The sequence below is a fragment of the Carlito syrichta genome, unplaced genomic scaffold (genome assembly GCF_000164805.1).
Source record: "Carlito syrichta isolate Samal-C Ts95f unplaced genomic scaffold, Tarsius_syrichta-2.0.1 Scaffold305717, whole genome shotgun sequence".
Lineage (NCBI taxonomy): Eukaryota > Metazoa > Chordata > Mammalia > Primates > Tarsiidae > Carlito > Carlito syrichta.
In genome coordinates, this window is record NW_007249813.1 from 365,854 (window position 1) to 380,761 (window position 14,908).

At 36.8% G+C, this 14,908-nt stretch overlaps 1 pseudogene; it reads right to left on the bottom strand.

Moving 5' to 3' along the window:
* Window positions 1-14,105: 14,105 nt before the first annotated feature.
* Window positions 14,106-14,524, bottom strand: LOC103264758 (annotated as a pseudogene).
* Between the last annotated feature and the right edge of the window lie 384 nt (window positions 14,525-14,908).

Below are 14,908 nucleotides of genomic sequence, written 5' to 3' on the forward strand. Positions count from 1 at the left end.
GGGCAACTTGGCAAGCCCTCATCTCTACAATAAATCAAAAACTAGCTGGGTGTGGTAGTGCTCACCTGTAATTCCGGCTACTCGGAAGGCTGAGGCGGAAGGATCGCCAGAGCCCAGCAGGTGGAGGCTGCGGTGGCCGGGAGCGGCCACTGCACTCCAGCCTGGGCGACAGAGTGAGACTCCAACACACACAAAAAAAGAACAAAGGTCATGGCAACAGGTTTGAGGGTGCTCAAGGTATTTTGCTTGTCTATTTTCTGGAGGGCCAAAGAACGATGACATCTGCTTATTAAGAGAGTGTTTTGAGAAAGTGAGCCAAAGCTTTAGCAGAAAACACCTGGGAAAGTTTCACCAGAAAATCCTTCTCCACCACAATGCTCTTTCTTATTCCTCTCACAAAACAAGGGCAAGTTTGCAAGAGTTTCAGTGAAAAATCACTGGGCATCTACCCTACGGTACTGATTTGGTGCCTCTGACTTCTTGTTTCCGAATCTTTAAAAATCTGTAAAGCGCACCCATTTTTCTTCAGTTAATAATGTAAAACAGATTGCATTGGCATAGTTAAACTCCCAGGACCCTAGGTTCTTTAGGGATGGACTAAATGACTGGTATCGATACTTACAAAAGTGTCTTGGCCTTGATAAAGCTAAAGTTGAGAAATAAAGTTTATATTTTTATCTTTTAATGTCTTTTTTTACCCATGAACTTTTTGAAGTCCTCTCATGGAAGAAAACTCTTTCAATTCAATAATACAAAAATAAAACAACCCAATAAAAATTTAAATGGGTATAGTCATAAATAATGGGCAAATAATTTGAACATTACCTTCACAAAAGAAGATATATGAACAAGTACCAGAGACAATACCCAATATTATTAGTCATTAAGACCACAATGAGTTACACCTACACATATACTAGAATGTCTAAAATTCTTTAAAATTGTAAAAAAAGAAAAATCTGCTGATAACGAGTGTTGACAAAGATGTGGAGCAACTGTTATACATCCGCTGATGGGAACATGAAATGATAAGACTCTTTGGAGGAGAGCTTGACGGTTTCTCAAAAAGTTAAACATGACTTTCAACATGGCACAGGAATTTCACTCTTTGGTATCTTCCCAAAAGAAATGAAAGCATTTGTTCACACAAAGATTATAGACAATGTTCACAGGAGTCATTATTATATTTGTATTAGCTAAAAGTGGAAACAATCCAAAAGTCTATACACCGAAGAATGGACAAAATGTGATATATCCATAAAATGGAATACTACTCCACAATAAAGAAAAAATAAACTACTGATACTCACAACAACATGGATGAAAACATCACTCTAGCCAAAATAATTATGTAAAAAAGACTAAATATTATCTCATTGTATTTATACTAAATTCTAGAGAAGGTAAAACTATAGAAACAAAAGACAGATATATGGTTGTCTGGGGCAGTTACTGAACACAAAGGGGCATAATAACTTTTTTGAGATGATGAAAGTATGCTAAAGCAAGTGGTAGTGTTGCTTGTATCACTGAATACATTTACCAAAATTTATTGAACTTAACGTGGGTACATTTTATTGCACTTAAATTATATTATGAAGCCTTCTTAAAGTGAAAAATAAAACAAGACAAGAGAATGTTATAAACAGCATTATGTGAGCAAATTTGAAAATGTAGATAAAATGAGCTATGAAAATTGCCAAAATCAATCCTAGAAAAATGCAAAATTTGAATCTATCCTATCACTATTAATGAAAATGAATCAATAATTTAAAATCTTCCTTAAAGATTAATCCAGTTTTATACGTGAATTACATCAAACACTCAAGGAACAGATAATTTTAATTTCACAAAGTAGAAAAAATATGGGGGAGGGGTGGCACTTTCTAGTTCACTTTAGAGGTTTGTAGCAACTTGATAGAGAAAATTAACAAGAAAAACAGGAGAAAAAATTTCTCTCCAACCCTATTCATGAACATAGATACAAAAATCCTATACCATATATTAGGAAACTAAATTAAGCAATGTCTGAAAACAAACTGACTCACAATTTAGATTTTGGGATTTTTCCCAAAATGCAAGTTTAGTTCAAATTTATAAAAATCTGTTAATGTAGTTCACCATATCATGTAGTGAAAGGAAAAATCACGACCACTGCAATATATCAGAAAAAGGATTCAATAAAATTCAAAAATCAATTATGATAAAAAATTTCTTTAGCAAACTAGGAATAGGAAGACACCATCTTAACCTGATAAATGGTTTCTCTAGAAAACCTGGAGTCACTGCCATATTCAGTGGGGAAACATTGCGAGTATTCCTATTAAAATCAGGATTATGACAATGATACTGTTTTTCACTACTTCCATTGAAATATGTATTGAAGATCTTAGCCAGAATAGCCAGAAGAAAAAAAGAAATAAAACATACAAGCATTGAAAAAGGAAGAATAAAACTCAAGCACATAACAAAAACATCTTCAAATTCTTAAAATTAAAAGAGAATTTAGTAATATTTTTGGATATATAAAAGTCAATTGCAAATCTAATTATCAGCCATAAGCAGCAAGGAAATTTGCATGTTATAAAAGATACCACTGTAATAGCAACTAAAAATATAAGGAATTGAGAAAAAAATACTGCAAAAGATAAGTAAACCTTTATGTAGGACAGTGTACAAACTGTTTAAAGGATACTTATTAAGTGCCAGCAGTGTGCCAGGCTCTGTGCTAGACACTAGTGCCTAGGCAAATGGTTGCCACACAGTGGGACAAGTGTGGTAGAGATGTGTTTGATACAATGACAGGGACTAGTCATGTGTGGGAGGGCCAGTAAAAGGTCATAAAAAGTTGGATATATTTGTGTTGCCTCTTGGGAACAAATGGGAATTCTTCAGGAGCACAAAGAGAGAGGGAGTAAGCCTTGCTCAAAGAGCAAGCAGGATGAGGATAGAAAAAGGTGTGAGACATTCAGAGAACCCTACTCTCCACAGATATACCAACTCAACAGGGATGTGCTGAAAAGGCCATCAACTGTGGCTGTCATAGCCTTCTCATCCTGTCCCCTCCCATCATCTCTACCCACCAACTATTTCCTGACCTTGAAGGTCCAATTCAAGTTGTTTTCCCTACTCCCCTCTCCCAACACATTGTGGTCAATCTCTCCCATCTGTTCTGAGAGCACCTTGCATTTCTAACTTTAATGGAATTCCAGCTGCATTCTTCGGTTTACCAAACAGTAATTCTAGTGTTTCTACTACCTTTGCAAAATAACAAGCTGATAATTGAGTGGGCACTCAGCAAATGTGTCTTAAATGGACTGTCATTGAAACAGTTCCCTTTAAGGGCTTCTGTAGATGTGCTCCTTGCAGCATAGTGATCTGAAGGAAATCTGCATTGTTGTCAGTTTTGTTTTACTGCATGACATCACAGTGAATGGCCTTTGTCTAACCCACAGGGAGACCAAAAGACATTATCTGTAAAACTTGGCTTCTCAATAAACTTCATCCTGTGTACTTCAAAACAATATGAATACCCCACCCTCTCCCACCTCATTCTCCTCTCTAACAAAATTCTCTGGGTAGGAATGAAAACAAATGACTGACTATTGGGCTGCATTCTGCTGGTTAAAACACTAAGGTGCACATCAGTTTGTGTACAGCAAAGCAAGCTCATCTGGACATGCATGAAAATCAGTTCTGCAGCTGAACCTTCTCTATATCATAAAAATTTAATACTTTGGTACAATTCAGAGTAAGTAATGTTGTTTCATTCCAGTTTCAGAGGAAGTATGAAGTATGGATTAGTAGGAAGAGCACTAGACTTGAAATTGCCAGGAAGATACTGCTTTGAATTTGCAGAAATCTCCTAGATTTTTAGAGCTTCATTTTCTTCTTCTTCAGGAGATGATAATGTCACTTAGTCCAGCTCATTTGGTTCTCAGGACAATCAAATGGACTAGTGGCTGTGCTAGCAGTTTGAGAAGTGTAAAGATCCATTCCAATGCCATGAGCTATCATTATTACCAAGAGTAATCAGCACAATCTGATAAACATTTCCTCTCTCATGAGCTTCAATCTTTTGAGATTATTGTTATCTGCTTTGAGAAGAGTTAGCTCGTGTGAGGCATGCCCAGAAAGTTCATTGAGGACATCGCTGGTTTTAAACTGCTGAGACTAATCCATGAGTGAAATTTATCATTTTCTCTCAATATCTCAAAAGATAACCCCTGCCTTAAATAAAGATAATTGTATTTGTATTGGTTACATTATCTGATGGCACTGTTTTCAGTGTAAAAATCATCAAAATGCATCCTCTACATATTTCCAGGGTTCAGTCAAGTTCAATGATTATATAGTAGCCCTTGGTTCTCTCACTGCTTAAGAGTATCAAGAACCCTTCCTCAGTATTACATCTCTTTTAGAATTTGTCTGGCACATTTTCTGGCTTTTACCCAGAAATCCCCCATAGGGAAAAAAAAAAAATCACTCCTCAATTGATACATGTCTGACAAAGGTTGAGTCTTTCCTTCATTGCCGATTAAACATCTGGCCTTTGGAGAGAGAATCATCCCCCATTGCTCTATTATATTTCTCCACCATTCATTCAGACAGTGAAATACTATGCAGTTTTTTAAAATAAAATCTACTTTCCCTAACTTAAAATGGGGGAAAAATAATAAATGAATGACATGAAACTGGGGATCTATGTTTACTATGGTGAAGAGATGATATGGTTATGTGTTAAATAAAAAAAAATAGCATGTTATGAAACATTAATGATGTATGATCTCATTCTTGCAATAGGAGATGTGAGCTTGTATTATCACATACCTAAAAATCTGGATGTAAGCAATTTAGGGTAATGATTAAGAGCATAGACATTAATGTTAGATAGATATGGATTCAAATCCATTCTCTTCCTGGCTGGATGAACTTGGATGCATTGTTTAATCTTTCTCAGTCTCACTTTCTTCTTCATTAAAGAAAATAATAATATAATTTTCTTCCTGAGGTTGTTAGGAGGATTAAATGGATAAAGTGTATTAAGTATTTAGCATAGTTTCTGGCCCACAGTAAGCGATCTATAAAACCATAGCCATTATTATCATGATACATGAGATGACATAAAATGTTAATAGCTATTACCTCTGAATGTGGGCTTGAGAATTGTTTTGCTTGCTTCTTTGGGCTCCATTTTCACTTTAGTCAACCATTCTAAGTGTTAAAGTGTACTTTTTTGTATAATGCATATTGCAAAACAGGTAGTTTTGTAAAGTGTTTCTTAATTATATGAAACTATTATATATCTCATTGATCTTACTTTTGTCACCAGGCACTATGTTTGAAGATTCACAATTCACACCATGTTGCTGTGTGTACATCTAATTTATTCCTCCTAAAGGAATGAATTCATTACTCCAGAGTGTGTGACTTTATCTGTCTGCTCTCTCAAAGATAGGACTCATATGTTGCTTCCAAGTTTCTATCACTACAAGTAACATGCAATAAATATCCTCATGCACACAGACTCTGCTACTTTTAAGTTGTGAGTGCAGCTTTTGGCAGGGAAAGGGGAATTGTAAAACGCACCTGGCAGCTTTGTTTCCTGGTGGGAGCACTTCTGGGCACCACCTCTCCAGCTGTTCTGCTGCAGTGGCCAGGAGCCCATCCTCACTCCCAATCCCCAGAGCTCACAAATGGGGCTCAGCAAGCAATCTGGCCAGCCTGCATGCCAGAAAATCATGGCAGGCAGGAGTTATTTCAAGTTCTGAGCACTGCCTAGCAAGTAGTGACAGAGCTGGAGTAGCTGTCCCTCTCTCCCTATATGAACTATTTTGAATGGCAGAAAAGGTACTAGGGCAGACAAACCACATCTAACTACAAAAAAAACTAAAAAACAATAATAATAAGAGAAGAGTTGGTCCTCACAGATAAAGAAGAACCAACAAAAATCCACTGGCAATCCTCAAAACTTTAAAGAGGCATCACCTACAAAAGTACTTTCCAGTCCCCAAACGATGGAATCCATTCAGAATGACCTGTTCCTAATGACAAACACAGAATTGAACAATGGGTGGCAAAAACAGTTAAGGAAAGCAAAGATCACCAAGACAACAAAAGCAGGGCAGGAAATAAAAGTTGAGCTGATCAATAAGAGAGGTTCAATCTGAAATCCTGAAAATGAATTTCTTCCTAAAATCTCAAAGCACACTGAGAGGGACAGGCCTAGATAGCAGAATTGACCAGGCAGAGGAAAGAATCTTAGAGCTTGAAGATCAAAATACTAAACTAACCCCAATCTGACAAAAACAAGAAGAAAAGTCTCAAAAAGAATGATCAAAGCCTGTGAGAGGTATGGTATTATGTAAAGAGACTAAATCTCTATGGATGATTAGCATCCCCAAAACAAAGGGGGAAACTGAGAACACCCTGGAATAAGTCTTCAAAGAGGTCATCCAAGAAAATTTTTCATATCTCAGTAAAGCAGCAACTACCCAAATGCAAGAGATTCAGAGAATCCCTACAAGATATTACATGAGAATACCATCCCCAAGACACATAGTAATCCATTTCCACAAGGTAAGCATGAAAGGGAAAAAAAACCCTAAAAACAGCTAGAGAGATGGGACAGCCAACCTACTGGAGAAGACCCATCAGGATTGCAGCAGTCATCTCAGCAGAAATCCTGCAAGCCAGATGAGACTAGAGTTCCATTTTTAATATTCTTAAAGATAAGGAAATTCAGCCAGTAATTTTCTACCACACCAAGCTAAGCTTCCCAGTTATGGAGAATTAAAATACTCCCAGACAACAATCCCTAAAAGAATATGCCACCTCCAGATTAGCCCTTCAGAAGATGCTGAAGAAAGTTCTGAGCACAGAAACTAAAGAATGGTTCCACCCATCACAAAAGCACAGGCAAGCACAGAGTTAAAGAATATACAGATTATCCACAAATTTTTTTAAAAAAAATAAAAATAAGAAAAGAAGCAAAGCAACCTCTTGCACTATGACACAGATAAACCCTCACATATCAATAATTAACTTGGATGTGAATGGACTGAATGTGCCATTTAAAAGGCATAGAGTAGCAAGCTGGATAAAGAAACATGACCAAACATTCTACTGCCTCTAGGAAACCCATCTCACTGTAAAGGATACCCACAGTCTCAAAGTAAGGAACTGGAGAAAGAGCTTCCAGGCAAATGGAAAACAAAAAAGAGCAGGGGTAGCTATTCTTATAACAAACTAAACAGACTCCAAACCAATAAAAGTTAAAGAGGACATGGAAAGACACTACATAATGATAAAAGGCTCAATCCACTAGCAATAGCCATCTTAAACATATATGCATCCAACACAAGACCACCTGGATTTATAAAACAATTGCTATATAAACTAAGAGAGGACATAGACACTCATACAATCATAGTCAGAGACGTTAATACCCCACTAACAGCCCTAGACAGATCATCAAAGCAAAAAACCAACAAGGAGTTCAGAGTCTTAACTCAACATTCCACCAGTTGGACCTAATGGACATCTACAGAACACTCCACCCAACAATCACAGAGTATGCATTCTACTCATCAGCACATGGAACATACACCAAGATTGATCACATTCTTGGACATAAATCAAGCATGAACAAATTTCAAAAGGTTGAAATAATACCAAGCAACTTCTCAGACCATAATGAATAAAAAGAAGTATCATTACCAACAGGAACCTCCCAAAACACACACACACATCAAAACTAAAAAACATGCTTCTGAGTGACTTTTTGGTTAACTCAGAAATCAAGACGGAAATAAAAAGATTCCTGGAAACAAATGAAAACAAAGTGGTTCCTATCAAAGCTGCAACTGCTTCTATATAGCTGCTGTAATGAAAAATTAAATAAAGAAAGGAAGGAAGAAAGCAAGGGAGGAAACAAAGACACCCACATCAAAACCTCTGGGACATCATGAAAGTAGTGTTGAGAGAGAAGTTCATAACATTACATGCACATATCAAGAAAAAAGAGGGATTGCAAGTAAACAGCCTAACATCACACCTAATAGAGCTGGAAAGGAAAGAACAATTAAATTCTAAATTCAGTAGAAAAATCCTGATTACTAAGATAAAGTCACAATTGCAGGAAATAGAAGACAAAAATGTCATAGAAAGGATCAACAAGACAAAAAGCTTTTTATTTGAAAAGATAATTAAGATTAACAGACTCCTGGCCAGATTGACTAAAGAAAATAAACAGAAAGTCTGAATCAACACAATTAGAAATGAAAAGGTGACCCTAAAGAAATTGGCCCTAAAGAAATTCAAAAGAAAATCATAAACTACTATCAACACCTATATGCAAATAAACAAGAAAATATAGAGGAAATGGAGAAATTTCTGGCATCACACAACCTCCCAAGTTTGAAACAGGAAGAAATTGAAACCCTAAACAGACCAATAACAATTCAGGAAATCAACTCAGTTATAAGAAACCTCCCTACCAAAAAAAAAAAACCCTGCACCAGATGGTTTCTCAGCTGAATTCTACAAGACATACAAGGAAGAGTTGATACCAAGCCTACTGAAAGTATTCCAGGCAATCAAGAAGGAAGAAATTCTCCCTAGCTCATTCTATTAAGGTAATATCATCCTGATACCCACAACTGTCAAAGACCCAATAAGGAAACAAAATTACAAGTCAATTTCCCTGGTGTACACAGATGTAAATTTATCAGCAAGATTTTAGCAAATTGTATCCAACAATACAGTACAAGGATCATCCATCATGACCAGGCAGGTTTCATTCCCAGGATGCAGAGCCAGTTCAACATTCACAAGTCTATAAATGTAATTCAGCACATTAACAGGCTTAAAACCAAGAACCACATGATTATTTCATTAGATACAGAAAGTCAAAAAATCCAGCATTCTTTCTTGATAAAAACCACCAAACACCTAGGCATTGAAGAAAACATTCCCCAAAGCAGTAAGAGCCATCTATGACAAACCCGAAGCCAATACCATGCTTAATGGGCAGAAGCATGATGCATGCCACCTAAGAACTGGAATAAGGTAAGGATACCCATTCTCACTCCTCCTATTCAACATAGCACAGGAAGTCCTAGCTAGAGCAATCAGGCAGAAAAAGTAAATCAGAGGTATCCAAATAGGAAAAGGGTAATCTTTATGGACAATATGATTCTATACCTAGAAAACCTTAGGGAATCTGTCAAAAACCTTCTCACACTGATAAATGACTTTGGTAAAGTCTCAGTATACAAAATCAACACACAAAAGTCAGTTACACTTCTATACATCAACCACAAACCAGCTGAAAACCAAATACAAAACACAATTGCCACAACAAAAATGAAATACCTTGGCATCCACCTCACCAGAGAAGTGAAAGAGGCTTACAATAAGAACTACAAAACACTGCTCAAAGAAATCAAGGATGATACAAACGAATAGAAAAACATCTCATGCCTATGGACTAGAAGAATCAATAGCGTCAAGATGTCCATCCTACCCAAGGCAATCTACAGAATCAAAGCTATCCCTATCAAATTGCCAACATCATTTTTCAAAGACCTAGAAAAGACAATACAGAAATTCATATGCAAGCAAAAAAAGCATGAATAGCTAAAGCAATTCTTAGCAAAAGGAACAAAACTGGAGGCACTGCATTTCCATACTTTAAATTATATTACAAGGTTACAACACCAACACATCATAGTATTGGTACAGGAATAGGCACATAGATCAATAGAATGTAACAGAGAATCTGTAAATAAAAGCATCGTTCCTCAACCAATTCATCTTCAACAAAGCCATCAATAGCAAACATTTGGGAAAAGGAAACCCTATTTACCAAAGGTGCTGGGAAAACTGGCTAGCCTCATGCAGAAAAATGAAACTGAACCCCTATCTGTCACCATATCTAAAAATTAACTCAAAATGGATCAAGAACTTAAATGTAAAACCTCAAACTATAAGAATCATAGAAGAAAACATAGGGAACATCCTCTTGGACACTGAAATAGGCAATTAATTCATGGTAAAGTCTTCAAAAGCAAATGCAACAAAAGCTGAGATTGACAGGTGGGACCTTAACAAACTGACAAGTTTTTGAACAGCAAAAGAAACCATCAAGAGAGTAAAAGAGACAACCCACAGAATGGGAAAAAAATATTTACAAGCTGTGCATCTGACTAAGGCCTAACATCCAGGTTCTACAAGGAACTCAAACAAATTGAAAGGAAAAAACAAACAACCCCATTCAAAAGTGGGCAAGGACATGAACAGACACTTCTCAAAAGATGACATACACGGAATTAACAGACATATGAAAAACTGCCGTCTCACTAATCAGAGAAATGCAAATCAAAACAATGAGATACTACCTAATACTGGTAAGAATGACTATCACTAATAAATCAAAAAGCAACAGATGCTGGCACCGCTGTGGAGAAAAGGGACACTTCTACACTGATGGTGGAAATGTAACCTAGTTCAACCTCTGTGGAAAGCAGTGTGGTGATTTAGCAAAGAACTAAACATTGAGCTTCCATTCAATCCAGCAATTTCTCTTCTGGGAATATACTCAGAGGAACTTAAATCACTGGACAAAAAAGATACCTGCACACACATGTTTATTGCAGCACTATTCACAATAGCAAAAACATGGAACCAACCGAGATAGCCATTGAAAGTGGACTGGATAAAGAAAATGTGGTACATATACAAGAAGGAATATTATACAGTCATAAAGAACAAAATCATGGCCTTCACAGCAACTTGTATGCAGATGGAGACTGTCATACTAAGTGAACGATCACAGAAAAAAAGAACTGAATCCCACATGTTCTCACTCATAAGCAGGCCCTGAGTACTGGTCACACTAGCACAAGGGTATGATCAGTAGACGCTGTACATTGCTGGGGGGGGGCAGTCACACGGCAACACACTAGGAACCTGGTCTACTCTCAGGGAGAGAGGGCCAGCTATAAGCCCAAATTTGACCTGCTTGTAACCTACTTATATAGTAAATCCTCACTTGTACCCCACAATTCTAAAATTGAAATTAAAAAAAAAAAACCCTCACACATATTCCCTTAGGGATACATGCAAGATTTTCTTTGAAATACATATCTGGGGTAGAATTGCTGGGTTACCAAGTGTATATACTTTTAATTGACTATGGAATGCCAGAGGTTTTCCAGAAAGACTCCAATAATGATGCCATATATCCATCAGTAGATCAGTGATAAGATTCCTGTATTTCTCTATCTCCACCAGCACTTGGAACTTGGATTTATTAATCTGTTTGTTTGTTTTTTTTCTCTTTTTTTTTTTTTAGTTTCAGTCTCACTCTGTTGCCCAGGCTGGAGTACAGTGGCACCATCACAGCTCACTGCAGCCTCAACCTCCTGGGCGCAGGCCATCCTCCCACCTCAACTTTTTGAGCACCTGGGAATACAGGTGCATGCCACCACACTTAGCTAAATTTTGGGGTTTTTTTTTTTTTTTTTTTTTGGTAGAGACAAGGTCTCACTGTTTTACCCAGGCTGGTCTAAATTCCTGGTCTCAAGCAGTCCTCCTGCCTCAGTCTCTCAAAGTGCTGGGATATTAGGTGTGAGCCACCACACCCAGTCAGCCTTTTCCATCTTTCTAACTTTTGCCAGTCTAGTAAGCATAACAAAACAACTTGTAGTTGTTTTAATTTACATTTCTTAGATTACCCATGATTTAGGCATCACTTCTTCTCATATCTTTACTAGTAATTTGAGTTTCTTCTCCTGCAAATTGCCTATTTGTATTCTTCACCTATTTTTCCATTGGGGTTGCTGCCTCTCTCTTCTTGATTTAAAGCAATCACTTGTGTTATCCATTTAGCCCTTGTAAGTTTTAGACATTTCTAATATTTTTCCCATATTGTCATCTGTGAAATAAATGTGTTCATAGTGTCTTCTTCAAACAGAAAGCCATAATGTTGATAGAAGCAAAGTTATCAGTACTCTGCCTTTATTCATTCATTCATTCATTTTTGAAAGAGGGTCTCTTTCTGTCACCCAGGCTAGAGTGCAGTTGTGCAATCATGGCTCATCTCAGCCTCAAAGTCCTGGCTTCAAGGGATCTTCCCATCTCAGCCTCCTTAGTATCTAAGACTACAGGCATGCACTACCACACCTGGCTAATTTTTTAGAGACAGGGTCTTACATTGCCCAAGTTGGTTTGAACTCCTGGCCTCAAGCAATCCTCCCATCTCAATCCTTCCCTCCCAAAGTGCTGGGATTATAGGTGTGAGCTACTGCACCCAGCCCTACTTTGCCTTATGATTGTGCCTTTGAAATTGTGTTTGAAAAGCTTTACCCTGCCCTTAGGTAACCAAGATATACTCCTACATCATATTCCATTAACTGTATGGTCATACCTTTTCCTTTTAGGTCTTTAATCCATGAAAAGTTCACATTTATATGTTAAGTGAGACAAGGATCCAGTTTACTCTCTGGATAGTGGGCCAACTTTCCCAATGTAAGCTACTAGGTATTGAATTGTGACATCATCTTTGTCATACTTGTTTCCACTTATACATTATGGGTCTGTGTCTGAGCATTCTGTCCTATTTTATTGGTCTCTTTATCTGAGAGTTTTTTGGTTTTGTTTGGGGTTTTTTTGTACCAACGCATTGGTCTTGTTACCGTGCCTTTGTCATGTGTTTTAATATTTAGTAGGATGAGCTTCTTCTCTCTGTTTTTTTTTTTGAGCTTGATTTGGCTGTTCATAAACTTTTATTCTTCCAAATAAATTTTAGAATAAGTTTTATCATGTTCTTCAAAAAAATTGTATCATTTATAGATTAATGAATGTATGTCTTTCTAGTATAATATTATCTCATCCAAAAGCATATAATTTTTCTTTATTTTTTCAGATCATCTTTTGTTAATGTTTGTAAGTTTTTTATTTTCTCTGTAGGTATGTTTTACATTATTTTGTTACTCTAATAAACTACTATATAGTTATAATAGATTCCTTAGTAGTAGAAATAATATATTACTACTAGTTATGTTTTCTAATTTGCTATTGCTGGTGCCAAAAAAAAGGATTGATCTTGTATCCAACAATTTTACTCAGTTCTCTTACTGATTCTAACACTTTGTTCTGGAATCTCTTGGGGTTTTTTGGATAAATGGTTTGTTATGCAAATTAAGACAGGTTTCTCTCTTACCTTCTACATTAGTCAGTTCTCACAAAGTTACGATGAAATAACAAACAGCTCCCAAAACTCAGTGATTTATAACCACAAAAATGTATTTCTCACTCACGTAACATGTTGAATATATGTTGGCTGCAGCTCTGGTCCGCATGTTTTTGTTTTGTTTTGTTTTGTTTTGTTCTGGAATCCAAGCTGAAAGAGCAGCCCTGATCAGGAACACACTATTTCCTTAGCAGAGGAAAAAAATGCAAAAGGAGCTGTAATCCACAGAATGGCTGTTAAAGCTTCCGCTCAGATTGGGCACACTGTCAAATCCATATTCATTGGCCAAAATTCCCATGTTAAGTCTAATGGCAAGAGTAAAACGTGTACTCTTCCCAGAGGCAGGCTCTGCGAATCACATGGCAATGGACGGGCAAGTGCAACACTCTTGCAGGGAAGAGGGTAGTGAATAACTGGAAATAAGAATATAATCTCCTACTCTCATTATTATTTCTTTGTCCTTCCTTTAGATCTAGCCAAGGCCTCTAGTGGAAATAGTAAGCATCCTTGTCTTATTTTACTTTAGAGGAAATGAGTCTAAGGTTTCTCCATGAAGCATGGTACCTATATAGTTTGTTAGTAGAAATAACTTGATAAAAGTCAAGGAAATCTACTATTCCCAGTTCCCTAAGAGTTTTGATCATACATTTGTGTTGAACCCTATCAAATATATTTATTTGGTCTTGATTTACATAATCATATAATTTTTTCTCCATTAGTCTGTTACTGCACTCTCATACATAAATGAATTTTCTCTGTTGAACCACCCTATTTGATCTTGAGGTATTATTATTTTTGGGGGGAAGGCATTTTTTAATGGTTTTATAAATTTTACAAATACGCCCAAGATTCATGCAACGCTGCCAGCACTGGACGCAATCCTGGGCCATAAATATGCACGCCCCTTTGCAACTGGTCCTGTAATGGCAGAACCCTTCATCTCGCCTTTACTGTTAACTATGACTTCTGCATTATCTTCAAAATAAAGAAACATGGTGTCTTTTCTCCGATATGACTTTCATTGTCAAATGACTGCCGCTGGATACACCTTCTTTCTGCACTCTGGTTTGCCTTTCTTGACTGTGGCCCTCACCTGGTCACCCACACCAGTAGCAGGAAGTCTGTTCAGCTGTCCCTGGATGTCCTTCACGGAGACGATGTACAGATTTTTGGCTCCTGTACTGTCAAATGGATCATGGCGCCTATCGGAAGACCCAGGAAAACCTGGAATTTCACACCAGAGGACCCACTAAGTCCTTGCTTCAACATCTTGAGCACGGGAGAAACAAGGTCTTATTTTTAATTCTATAGTTAGTTTAATTAATATTGGAATATATGTTAATAACTGAAAGTGGCCTATTATTTTCTTCGATATGAGGTGTTAATGATGATTAACAATGAGGTGTTATCCTCATCTCATTTTGGAATGAGGTTATGCTTATTACACATAAAATGATGTGTATAGATTTTGCCCCTTTTCTATTTTTCAAAACAACTTGTATGAGGTAGGAATTGATATTCCTTGAACATTTAGTGGAATTGTCTGATAAAGCCATTTGAATCTGAAGTTCTTTGAGAAAGGCAGATCTTTGTCTATCATCTTAAATTATTTAATACATGTTATGCACCGTAATTCCATATTTCTTATATCAG